Source organism: Bactrocera tryoni, chromosome 1 (assembly GCF_016617805.1).
Source record: "Bactrocera tryoni isolate S06 chromosome 1, CSIRO_BtryS06_freeze2, whole genome shotgun sequence".
NCBI lineage: Eukaryota > Metazoa > Arthropoda > Insecta > Diptera > Tephritidae > Bactrocera > Bactrocera tryoni.
This window is the reverse complement of record NC_052499.1, coordinates 84,699,594-84,711,941: the sequence shown is the minus strand read 5'-3', so window position 1 is coordinate 84,711,941 and position 12,348 is coordinate 84,699,594. Positions and strand designations below refer to the sequence as shown.

General features: G+C 33.0%; 1 protein-coding gene across 5 annotated transcripts in view; it reads right to left on the bottom strand.

Moving 5' to 3' along the window:
• The window catches only part of LOC120771936 (RNA-binding protein Nova-1), an 88,171-nt gene that overhangs the window by 56,594 nt on the left and 19,229 nt on the right, over positions 1–12,348 (bottom strand). Inside the window, exon 1 of one of the 5 annotated variants that reach the window (XM_040100341.1) lies at positions 9,235–9,317. The exons of 3 other annotated variants lie outside the window; for them this stretch is intronic. The gene's annotated coding sequence lies outside the window, so the exon portion shown is untranslated. Of the gene's footprint in view, positions 1–8,991; positions 9,053–9,234; positions 9,318–12,348 lie in introns of those variants that run through there. One more of the 5 variants, XM_040100335.1, reaches the window with a different exon arrangement.

Here is a 12,348-nt window from a genome sequence, read left to right as displayed (position 1 = left end):
TCGAAACTAAATTATTTTTCTTTTTATTTCTCAACAATTATTTTTTACTTAAGAAATTATCTAACTTTTACCACAAACCATGCCTCCAGTTAATTTTTAAGCAATTTGCTAATTGCCTGAGTTAAAAAAACTGTCTGAAACACTCATAATATATTTAAGCCACAACTTTCCGATTTATTCTAAATGTTTTGAATGAGAGTTATTTTGAGTTATACGTATGTATGTATGTATTTACAACAACAAGCAAACACAAAAAGCTGAAAACCCAATTTTAAATTTTGAAAATGTTTCATGCCAATGAATGGATCACCAGTCCAGTTATGAGCGTGTATTGTTAATGCAGTTTCGAACCATTTGTTTCTGGGCGTTTTCGAAAGCTGTTTAGAACTTTCCGTAAAACACGAGTGCGTAAAATTAAAACACTTCAGGGGCTTAACATAGTAAGTTTATATGAAAAATAATTACCGATCCAAAAACTAAAACTCGATAAAAAATATCAGTTATCGATATAACTGATATATATATATCGATAACTCAATAAAAAATCAATTTAGTTTTAAAAAATATTCGGAAAAGCGAATATAAGAAAAATTAATTCTAGTTTCGAACCATTTGTTTTTGAGCGTTTTCGAAAGCTGTTTAGAACTTTCCGTAAAACACTAGTGCGTAAAATTAAAAGACTTCAGAGGCTTAGATGAAAAATAATTACCGATCTAAAAGTTATCGATAAATAATACTCGTTAAAAATATCGATAACTATAACTCGATAAAAAACAATTTATTTTTTAAGATATGCAAAAAACTAGTTATTGTTATTATATATCTAAGTGGTTCCAGCAATTAAAAAAACTTCTTTCAAGCTTAACTTTTAAAAGCTTTTTTCAATTTTTTAGAGGATGACTTAACCTTGCAGCTTCTTAACCCCTCTTCCCCAACTCGTCGCTCAACCACAAAATAACTAAAATACAATGTTTCCGGCTCAGCAAAAAAAGAATCGTGCGCCGAAAATAACAACAACTAACTACGAGGGCACATTACAAGTGTCGGAGCAAATGCCAGTGGGCGTTTTCGAAACTTTTGGCGTACGCGAATATTTTTTAACAAATTTCGAGTGAGCAAACGCTGTAGAATTACACGAGCGGTGATTTAATTGCTATTATTTCTTTTTTTTTCCAAATCATGTGTGGTTATTTTTTCAGCTTAAATGCTCGTATGCAAATTACTCACACACCTAGTCATAAAAACTGGTTTTTCTCCGAAATAAATACCCAGCTGTCAATGGATTTTGAGTTATCTACTTGTAATAGTAAACAAAATTACAACAATTCAGTAACAAATCCCCTTCGGCAGCGCGTATTCAAAATTTGAGGGCGATGAGACAAGCATTTTTAAATCAACATTTTTATTAAGAAAAATAAATTTATTCGGTTGAATTCTTATTCGAAGGTTTAAACCGGTCTCTTATATACTTATACTTCATTTTTATTGTAATTAATTTCATAACTTTTTTTTATTTGTTGCTGCTGTGCGCTCGTTGCTTGCTTGATTTGTTAAAATATTTCTCGCATTCTGCTCGCTTGCCGCTGCGCTATAGCTTTGAAATGGCCTTGACCATTGCAAACGACAATGCATAACAACAATAGCAAAAGCAGCGTTGAACTTGTAGAGAAAAATTGGGCCTGCACGAAAAAGAAATGTGAAGATTGCGACTTCGACAAAGAAACGACAAAGAAAACAACGAAAACAAATTACGCTTGAGCCAGAAGAAAAGCTGCTTTCAAACTGCGACAAAAGCACTGCGGTCATCTTAAAATTTAAGAAATGAAAAAAAGTGCTCTCTACAAAGTGGAATCGAGCACATGAAAATGCCATTGTAACAATAAAGCTTTTAACTTATTGACTGCTTTTCAAACGATTTTACAATCGAAATGCTCTGGATGTCAAATATAGAGTTACGCGCTGCTAGTCATCAGAGGATCACAATAAATTATTTTGCATCCAAGTCCAAAGATGTCAGTGAATGTACTGAAAATGTTCGTAAAATATATAACAGTGTTATATCATGTATTTCGTTAACGTGTCAATAATTGTGTTATCGATTTCGATAAAATTCTCCATCTTTGTGATAACGATAAAACAGAAAAAATATATGCAAACGGAATATAAATACGGAAAACTTAATATAATTTTTCATTAGACTTTATATCGCCTATTTCTTTTAATTTTGGTTAATTTTTTTTTTTAATTTTCAATGGAAAAAATTTTTAATTTTAGATTTGCAAATTTCATTTCAATACTTTGATAGGCTAAACTTTTAAAAATTAGATACTAAATTTTTTTATAGACAGCTCAGTTAGTTTTAAAGTTACAGCTTTCTAAATTGAAGCCAGAGAACTCAATCAGCACAAAACTGTATATATCAAATTTTCTTTAGTGATAAAGCGAAGATTAATTCGATCAACATGAAATTTTTGCTGGATATTCCGTATATGTGACCTGATCTACGAAAAGGGAAAAGGGAGCTAACGTACGAAAACTAGTTTTCTGGGAAACAGCTGTTAAAACCTCATCTTCTATCCGAATCAACTAAAAAGTAGACCAGGTCACATATAGTTATCCCTACAATGATTTACTGATTTCGGCAGGCCGAAATTTTTGGCTAAAATTTAAGCCATTTTGTAAAGTTTTAATTTTTTTTATTGATAGTTGCTCATTGTACGACCAACATCTTCTAATAATTTTAGCATTTCTTTCAAATTTTTTTCACGTAGAAGACCGGAATTGAGGGCCTTTATTAAGTGCTCTCAGAGTTTCAATTTTTTTCCTCAAAAGCTTTAACACGTATTCTTTAAATATACCCCCAAAACTTAAGCATTACTTGAAAAGCATAGTTTCAGCTTTAAAGTAGTGTTAAAATTTTATTGAAACAAACTGGGTAAGATATCGATATCGATTATTGCTGATCGCCTCAAATCACCGACACGAATTCATACAATTTTATTTGACTTTAGCATTTTTAAAATAATAAATAATTTTTTTTACATTATTTTTTTGTACTGGAATAGTTACATTTGCGTTGCCTAAAATGTATGACAAGCTAATCATTTCTAGCACAATTACAAAAACTATTTATTACCGCATTTACGGCAGGCACCGGAACCTCAGCCGCTGGTTAGTAATAAATTTTCTTGAACGCCCCTCAGTAATGATGCTACTAAACTTTGTGCACCGTAATCTTCGCTTTCAAAGTCGCAATTCAACATGCGATCATTAAAGCGGACTGATCATTAATTTATATATAAAAATGGCAACCAGTTTCAAGTATTCAAACTGCTTTTATGAATTGAAAACGAAAAACAACAACAAAGAAAAGCAACGTCGACTTGCGCACTTGCTCAAAAATCACTAAACAACCGATTAGCATTTCAAGCTTTTCGAAAACAGCGCGAAGATTTGAAATAAAAGCAATACGTGAATTGTTCAATACTGCAAAAGCAGAACCTGTGAGGTTATGGCGGTAAAACTTGAATGCACTGCCAAGCTAATGCCATAACAAACGAAGATGAGCTCAGAGGTGTTTAACTAAACGCCATCAAAGTATGCTTAGGAACCGTGTAAGCTTAGTAATTGGCTTCGGAAAGACGATAACAAGTAAATATTCAAATTTAAACCAGTTGAGCGTTGAAAAAATCTTTTCAATTAATAAGCGCTAACTTACATACTCGCATACATATAAATGTTATACAAGAACACTTGTAAGCACATACATATGTAACCGCAAATAATAAAATAAAAAAGGCACACCACTTGACACTCATCGCTTTGGCAAGTTGACAAAAAGCGCCAGCAGTAACCAAAGTAAAATTTATAAAAATAAAAAAGCCAACAATATACCTTTTAGCAAATGCACATTGAACAAACATAGTGAAATGGTTGCTGTGGCATGCTGTTGACAACACATTGCACCAGAATGCAGCGGTGCAAGCAGCTAGGCCAGCCAAGAAATTCCATGAGCACCACAGCCGCCAAGCTTCCGCAACGACGAATAATAAGCGCACTTACACACACACACACACGCCGAAACACATACATATGCTTATAGGTAAGTATGTGTGTGCTTACGCTCGTGGCACATTTTTCATACTCTTATTACAACAACAACAGTTCGAAAGTTGCAACGCTGGGTGTTGGCGCCCAATGCTGCGGCTGCCACAACAAGTTGTGTCCTTGAAGCCACAACTCAGCCAAATAAATATTTTTCGTTGCTCTGCGGCTGTCACAGCCAAAAAATGATTGCAAATATTTTCCCATTTTCAAAATATGCGATGCAGAAAATTTCTACAAGTCACAATTCAAACTGAACAAAAAGTTCGCGCTTATTAAACGAATACACCTACATACACACACACACATGCATATAGTATAATGAGTGAGTGTGTACGTGTGTGTGTCTGCTGTCGGCAGATGGCGAAATTGATTAGCACAGAAGCGCCAACTTATCCACCTGACGACGGCATTGCCCAAATTATCGCTTTTGCTTTCGTTTTTTCAATGCCCGCGCATTGTGTTCGTCTGCTCTGCGTTATGATTTGGCTAATTTTCAGCGGCTGTCACAGCGCTATAAGCTTTGTTACAAATGAATTTGTAAATTATTAAGATTTTTCGACACATTACAGTCGCACATTACATAATAATTAGAGAGTATTTGAGTGTGTTTGCTTGGGATAAATATAACTTTCAATTTCAGCGCTCTCATTTTCGAAGTCAAAATGGCAAAAAATTAGCATAATCGCAAGCAAGTGGCACTAACAAAGGGCCTAGCAACTGAAATGCGAAATCTGCATATATGATTTTTATTGTGTTGAACCACAAACCGCCGTTAAAGCTATTTTATTGCTTCTTTTTATAACGAAAAGCGACAGCGGCATCCTCTTTAACCCTATAATTTTTGACAGTGACATTTCCGAATGGAAAGAAAAAGCATCCAACTTTCAAAGATGTAAAAATATTAAGAATCAACTTGCTGCCTATAAACACTTAGTTGAATGAAATTTAAGAATATTTGACAACTTTGAGTTATAGCAATGTAAGTGCATGAAGAAAGCTCGTTGGCCTGAGAAAGTTCTGCCGCTATATATGGCATCCTCGTCAGTATCAGTAACCAAGTTTCTTCAGTAAAACTCCTCAAAACGTCCGAATAAATTCTGCAGATATTAAATCATCTCAAAGCCAATCAGACGAAACAAAATTGTAGCAACTGTACGCTTCCAACTCGCTTTAGGCTGTGCATATAGTGAAGCGAAGCGCAAGCAAAATTTTCGTATAAAAAGTAATGTTTCTAGTACTTATATAAGGAAATGTTAAGTTATTTGTTTATACTTTTTAGCTAATATTTCTCTTTCTTCTATCCACTACTTCACATCAGTTAGCCTACAAAGCTCAGGTGCTTGAATATTGTACTTTTTTATTGCCTAATGAAACTTATATGCTTAAAAACGTTATCTTCTCGAGAGTGAGGTGAATTAATATTTGAAATATAATGTGATAGAGTATGCAGGGCACTTCAACAGACATGAATACGGATACAAGGTTCTTCCCCAAAAGTATTTATTCAGCATGGTAAATAACGTCTGGAATAGCCAGATCACGCACCCTATGCAACACCTTGTATTTTACATATTATCAAACCCAAGCAAGTAAGTTTATTCTCCATTTTAATATTAATAATTTTGTACTCTATATTTACTATAATGTTTTGTACGATCATTCTGTGGACACAGCTTGCATATATTCAAGTAAAAGTATATATCGTCACCTAAAATATAAAATAACATAACAACACTTTTCATAAGTTACAGAAGAAGAAAAAGGCGGTATAAAGCATAAAGTCTTCTTATTGGTAAAAAATATTTGGTTATATCTCGGTTATATGTATATTCTGGCTAAAACTGAAAGCTATATATATGTACATATGTAAAATATTGTAATCGATCCTTAACAAAACAAAAAGGCAATTTTGATTTTTTTGATATTACGTTGTTTTGCATTTTATGTGACTATATGTACATGCCCCATAAAAAAAGAGTAATATATAATATAAGTATGTATGTACACTTTAATATATGTACATACATATGCCTTAATATTGCAATAATATTTAAGCTTTTTCTCTGAAGTCTTAGAGGGACTTTGATAAAATTTATGACAATGTGATAAACCTTTGTCGTAAAAGGTTCTTAAGAGTATACATATGTATATGTATTTACATAACAAAAAATATGAAAATTTTGCAGAGAATGCTTTAAGTATGTAACAACTGTTTAATACAGTTTTTTGTTTTGTTCAAAAGAGTTTAAAAGCTTTATTTTGTTTCAAAGCTCATTTTTCGCATTGGGTGCTTTTAGATTTTTAATAAAATTGCGAAAGAAATTAAACTTATATTTAAAAACAGTTGAGATAATTATTTACATATATTCAACAATAAATTTTTGAATGAAGAGACAAAGTGATCGATTTTTTGAGGTTATCTGAATAAAAATTTTGTGTTTTTGCATCGATACAAAAATTGTTCGATTTTCTGAGGTTAACTGAATAAATGTTTTGTGTTTGAATGGCTTCCCATAAGGTGTATTTCCTGAAGCAAAAAAATGTCTAATTTTCAATAGTGTTTTTTTGTCAAATGAAAAGTGAAATATTTTATTTAAATTTTTTATTATTTTAAAGATATGCGAGTACTGTATATAATATAAAGATTTTGTGAATTTTTTTAAGAAAAAAACTCCCTACTACGAATTAAGTAGAACGAAGCTTAATATTGGACGAAAGAAAAAAAGTTAAACTTATATTTTTAGCACAAAAATAATGGAAATTTTGGTTGAGTCGTTCGCACCAAATTTTGACAACCAAGTTTGAAAACACAGTTTCGAGAAAGACAGCACAGCACAAAAACAGTTTGAAGTGACTATATAATTGACCTCGAGCCCGCAACTTTTCAAGGCTGTTTCTTCAAAACTATTACTCGAATCAATTTAAGCATTTCGAACAATATTTAAGAAATGATATGGACTTAAATCAGGCAATAAAAATAATTTTTATTTCCTTAAATTTTCCAAAATAAAATTTTAAGCCGTAGCATAATAGGGCTCTTAAAATTATTCGAATAACCTGAGAACCGATTATTCGAATAACCGGTTAGTAACCCTTCGTATAAATATTAATCGGTGAATACTATTCAAAATATGTATACTTAATATTCGAATAGTCGACAACGAACGGTTAGCCGGATAGTCGAAAGTGAGCGGTTAATCGAATAGTCGACGATTTAGCCGAATACTAATATTCGAATAATACGCTATACGGTTAGTCGGTTAGTCGAATACCAAGAGCCCTAATACATGCTATATACATACATACATATGTACGTATATATAATGCGTTTATACATCCAAGGGTATTAGGGAATATTTTTGAAAATGTGAAACTCCCCGAGCTGCCCCACACAAATTTAACCTAATTTTAATTATAATATTAAATGTTGGCAATGTGTATTTTCATTAATAAGGTACATATATACATATATAGTATGTAATGCATATATATTTACATACATTCTTGCTTGAAATAATTTTCTGACTGCGATGAAGTCGCGCTATCAACGCTACCTCGTAATATAAGTAGATATGCGTGATACTTACATGCACATACGTACATACATATTTTATATTTTTGATAGCATTTGTACTTTACACATACATATACATATGTATATGCATGCGTCAAATAAGACAAAAAATACACTCAAACCGCTGCGAGTTTCGAGCATTTCGATAGACATTGATAACTTTGCCACATTTAGTTCTATGTTATGTATTTGTTGTTACTGATTGTTTTTGTTGTTATTTCGCAGTATTGCGGTAATAAAAATGGAGTGTGTCGCATTGAAGTCACACAGTGATTTCCCCCTTTTTTTAGTTATTATCTTTCAATTTCTTTTAATTAACTGTTAAATGCATAAGTACAGCGCGGGGAGGGGCGTTGCAAATAGGGGTGGATCGTCTGTTTAGAGGAATTGCTCTTCAAGTGATTGTTTTTGTTGTACTTTGTTTTTCAAGTATTGAATGTTAAATGAAATGAAATATTTTCAATTGGCAGAAGTGGCGATTAGAAGAAAAACTAAATGAGAAAACATTGGAGTTTGAAGAAATTGAAGAAAACGGCGGCTTTGTGTCTGCTTGTTAATGGGCGCAAATTAATTAATAATAGACAAGAAGTCTGGCAGTTAAGTTAAAGACGGTTTTGAAACAGAAACTTCTTGTAGTTTATTACAAAACTGAAAAACAAAATTTTATTAATTTGAAATTTTTTTGTTTAGCATACTTTTTAGCGCAAACGTTGCACAAGAAAACACGTTTAGGCCTCTTATAGGCGTTTAACTGTTTAAATAATTTATTTTAAGCTATAGAAGGTAGTTAGTAGAGTACTTTCGAACTTTCATAATTTTTATAAATTTGGTTATTATTTGTTTTCGTATATTTTTCTACTTATTTGCATATAAAAAGTGTTCACCAAGTATTTGTAGTATGGTTTTAGGCGTTGTAATTTAGGTAAGACGCCAAAAGTGATTCAGTGCAATTTCAGAAGTATAAAATTTGTGTGAGTAATTCAGACATTATTTTCTTCATTAAAAATTTTGATTTCACAAGTTTTCAAAACATTTAAACAAACACATATTCAACGCCATCTGAGTAAAAGCAATGCCTTGCTCATTACACCCACTTGCCTGTACTGGCATACATACATACATACATACACACATAAGTATATGGCATGTTTACATAACTAAACAATGTATTAAGTACTCGAAAACATACAACCAGAAATTACTTAAGCAATTTTATCCGTTTAGAATAACTCTTAAATGAATTTACGACGCCATTAACGTCATTATAACAACAATAACAATAATCGCATAAAATGCATATACATATTTACATGCAAGCAAAGGAACACACGACGAATTACTTATGTAGCTTACACCCACAACGCACACTCCGAGCTTCCACTAAATCCACTAAATGCGACAATTAACAATTTTCAAATGCACACACACATATACATATTTTTTTTCAAAAATTTTCTATAATATGAACCTATTATTATACATATTTTATTTGAAGATTTTTTAAATATTTTTATATAATTAGTTAAGAAATAAATTAGGCGCTTTAAACACACATTTATTGGGCAACTAAATTTCGTTAATTTTTTTTTTGACAAACACACAGCAAATCGTACACACTCGTATCGTGACGTGACGTTAAACAAAAATGTAGAGGAAAACGTGAAATGTCTGACTTACAAAATGAATTGCAATGGAATGAAATTAAATTAAACGAAAATGGTGAAGCAGAAAGCATTAAACAAATAACGCTCGAAAATAAAGTAGAAATGTTGAGCGCTGCTCTCACAAGCGCTCTCCCGGCGCTGCACTATTGGTGTGGTAAGAGCGCGCATGTGTACGCGAGTGTGTGTGTGTAGCAGCAATACACTCATCTATGTAGCTGTAGGTGTATGGGTGAGTAATTGAGTGTAAATACGTGTGCCGAGAGTAGCAGAAAGTAGTTCCTGGACTAGTACTAGGCGGTTGGGAAGTAATTCGAGCAGTTCAATTTATAACAAAATTGACTTGATTGTTAAAGAGTTATGAATTTAATTTTGTTACTATTTATCGGGCTATTGAAAATAACATAAACCTTTATTTTATAAGTAATAAGAATTTTTAATTTTTTTTCCTATTAAAAATGCGTTTCATATTTTCATGTTTTCTCATTTTTTTTGTCAAAAAGTTTTTTTTTCTATTAAAAATTCTCTTTATATGTATTTACATGTTTTAATAACCAAATGTTCAGATTTCCCTAAATTTAAAAGTATCAACCAGCAAGTTCTAGATTTTAAGCACTAATATGTGCATGTATGATACTTTTTGTGCCCTGAACAAGATATATTAAGGGATTACATGGGTTTACGGGTTTCAAAAAATCGATTTTTTTATTAAATTCTACAACACCTCTAAAATCCTAAATTCAAGTTGATTCGAGTAATAACTTCGGAGATACAGCCTTGAGAACTTGTGCACTCGAGGCTAGTTAGGCTAAGTGCGCTGCCTTTAAATGTGTTTTTCTCGAAAATATGTGTTTTGAAGTCGGTTAGCAAGTAGTTGAGTAGTAGAACTACTCAACCGATCTTCATGAAATTTTACACAGATCTTTTTATTTTGAAATTTTAATTTTTTTGTGAAAAATGTCTGCCAAAAATCCAATTTTCAATTTTTTTCCTTCGACCAAGTTCTAAGTTTTAACTAAAATACATATTTTTCACTTTATATGATTCTGTAAGGAGTTATCCTGCCAACTAGAGCGCATCTTTTTTCCGAGGGGTCACCGGAAATTTCAGAATTTGTTAATAGTGAATGTTTGATAATAATAATTCTAATAAAATATTTTAATTTTTATATGAGAAAAAAATTTTGAAAAAAAACTGTTTTTTACCCGAGGAAACCCATGTAACCCCTTAAGGTTCCCACGATGTTTGCAATATTCAGGAGGAAACAGCAAAGATTCTATAAGGTATATTTATAGAAAAAGATCAGCCTGATGTTTTAGACTCGCTTGTCTCGAACTTGTCCCTCAGTTCAGCCGAAATCCAATCACTACAACATAAAGCTGACACACAAATTGATCGAACAAAATAAAGTCCTTATATTGAAAACTTTTTCATTTGACAAGAAATCCACGAAATTTGGTGTAGATTATTATCCAAGACAACGCTACAAAATCTAAATCCAAGTAAATAATTCTTCAGTAACTAGTTTGTAACTAGTTCTTTAACGCGGCTGTCAACGAAAATTTCCTAAGTGCAGAATTTAATAGTCATATGCATGGTATGTGTGTTCAAATTATTCACATTTACTGATATATACATACATGCATATGCTATACAGAATGTATATGCGGATTCGAGAAAAGAGAAGACACTTTTGGCGCTTATCTTGACTCATAAATGAATAAACAGATACATATATATGCATATATGAATATATTTTATATGCATATGTGTGTATTTTGTATATACATACATATGTATGTATATTTATTTGTTTGTATATGTATGTGTGTGTGCCTTACAAAAAGCATACCCCAGAGCTTATGACATTCACTGGTGGAGCCAAACAAGTGTCAGCAGCGTGCTCACAACGTGAGAGGCACTCAAACAAACAATAACAAACACACTAAAAATAACGCATATTCAGTTCGGCACACATACGGCACTCGTGGTGGCTGTTGTGTTTGCTATTTGCACAGCCGAAATGTCGTCATTTCAGATTGTTTTCGTTATGGCTTTTTGGTGTTAACGCGCCTGCTGCCACTTCGCTGAATAATGTTTCAACAGCAGCGCACTCACTCACAACTTGCAGTGTTCGCCCCCAAAATTCATGACGTCGCTCTTTACCACTTCTCTTTATTTGTTTATGCGATCTCTCCTGCTCTCTTTCTACTCGCTCCAGCAATAGCCGTTTTCTCCAACACCTCCCAACTCTCGCTTGTGGGTTTCTCCACACGGACGTGCCTGTGTTCCTATTTTTGTACATTTCTTATCAATTTGATAGTTTGCTTTTATGGCTGTTGTTCTTGCTTGCTTGCTGAAACTACCCAACAGTTTTTACAGCTATGTGTTTTGTTGCCTTTGTGTGGTTGCTTATGACTTTGTGGTCGCTTCTTGTTGTTGTTGTGGTATAACTGATAAGCGACACATAAATGAAATGCATGAAAATACATGAAATTGCGGAAGGAGGACAGAGGCGGGGTAGCAACGTAGAGGCGGAAAGTCAGCAAAAACACACGCACACACACTCCTGAATCTACACGTCGACGACTGTGTACATGTGTATGTAGTGGTACTTGTTGATTTCATGTCACTTCAATCGAATACTCGAGAGTACTCCGGTAGTGAAATACAACAGTACTTCATACTGATAACGAGTGAATTATATATCACACTGATATCCTCACAAACAAGCGCACGACCACACACACACGCTCGTAAGTAAATTATTGTGGAAAAAATACACGTGAGCATTGACACAGCTGTGAGGTAGCTGACGAATCGGTCAAACTCACAACCAGGCAGCGACCCGACCAACTGCTCAAACAGCCACACACATGCTCACTACTATTCATATGTATGTATGTATGTGTGTATGCTTGTGTTTAGTTGTAAGGCATTCCGCTACAGTATCTACAGCGTTGAGCAGCATATTTCACATATCCATATCGGCTAGCTGCGCCTGCG